General features: G+C 32.6%; 1 protein-coding gene across 1 annotated transcript in view; it reads right to left on the bottom strand.

Moving 5' to 3' along the window:
• Positions 1-1,481, bottom strand: part of ERO1L (ERO1-like (S. cerevisiae)) — a 59,682-nt gene that overhangs the window by 10,200 nt on the left and 48,001 nt on the right. The window lies entirely within an intron of this gene.

Genomic DNA, 1,481 nt, shown 5'->3' with positions numbered 1-1,481 from the left:
AGTTCTGCTTAAACATTTTAAAAAATGTGTTATGTATTTTTCTTTGAACATGTGGTCTCTCTGCCTGCAAACATACAGAATTTTAGTTTTGATTTACATAGAGTTAGCTATGGACATATATTACTCTAAAAATAAACCATAGGTGCAAGAAAATTATAGAGTAAGTGTGTTTGGGTGAGTATGAGTTTGTACCTGTTTTCAGAAGAACAGAGCAATATTGGAACAAAACAAATATTTTAATAAGGTGACTAATTTACTAGAAAACTGAAAACCTCAAAAATGCTGAAAGCAAATCTATACTCTGCTTTTTATTAAATTCATTACTGTAAAATCTTCTGACTTATGATTCAGAATTTTCTGTTTTTCTTTGCCTAATTCTTATGCTAGACTTATAATTCTCTTGTCTCTTATAATTTTTTTTTATAGTTTATGAGGTATTCATTATGTGAGCTGGTCATGACTAATAAGAATGATTTTTATAAAATTTAGTAGTGCACACAAAACAATTTTTAGATGTATTTCCAAAACTGTGTATTATATGTTATTTAATTAGGACATTCCATTTGTTCTTTTACTCGAAGAATTCTACATAAGCCTATTTTTTTTTTACTTAGTTTATTCTCATTATAATTGACATAAGCAGATTTATATATTTATTGAGTCAATTTGTTCAAGAAAGAACTAGGGATGCTTCACAAGTCATGAGGATGTTTTTTATATATAAATGTAGCAAACAAACATACAATACTTGCTGTGTAACAAATGCTCCATGATAAGCCATAAATATTCCTGCTACAGTTAGTTTGTAAGTTCAAGTCAGAGAAGGAAAATATTAATAGTGAAGAAATAAGATTGATTCTTCATGTGGAGATAACATTTTTCCATGCTGAAAAGCTAAATCTTGCTGAATTTAAAGAGAAATTCTGTTTATTTTATTTCCTAGTTATCTTTAGTTTTGTTTGTCCTATTATGTGTCTTCTAACTGTGTATTCATCACAGCCCTTCTTTTTCTATGAGATGGCTACAGTTTTCTCACTGTTGTCTTCATGCTATGTCATTTTACATGGTACTTTGTAGGTTGTGATGAGAAAGTTGGTATTTTTAATGCACTCAAAAATTGGTTTTAACTAGAGAGTTTGCTTATCAATATAACTTTCACATCAGTTAATTAAGATAAAAGGCAAACACTGTCCACAGGTGAGAGGATTAAATAACTTAGCATTGTTTTTCTCTGCTTGTAAAAGGAAAATCTTATTAAATTCTTACACAGGTGAGGCGTGGTGGCTCACGCCTGTAATCCCAGCACTTTGGGAGGCCAAGGCAGGTGGATCACGAGGTCAGGAGTTTGAGACCAGCCTTACCAACATGGTGAAACCCCATCTCTAACGAAAAACACAAAAATCAGCCGGGCGTGGTGGCACAGGCCTGTAGTCCCAGCTTCTCAGGAGACTGAGGCAGGAGAATTGCTTGAACCCAGGAGG

This window comes from Mandrillus leucophaeus, unplaced genomic scaffold, assembly GCF_000951045.1.
Source record: "Mandrillus leucophaeus isolate KB7577 unplaced genomic scaffold, Mleu.le_1.0 Scaffold60, whole genome shotgun sequence".
NCBI classification, from domain to species: Eukaryota; Metazoa; Chordata; class Mammalia; order Primates; family Cercopithecidae; genus Mandrillus; species Mandrillus leucophaeus.
The sequence above is the reverse complement of the archived record's forward strand: the minus strand, read 5'-3'. Positions and strand labels throughout refer to the sequence as shown.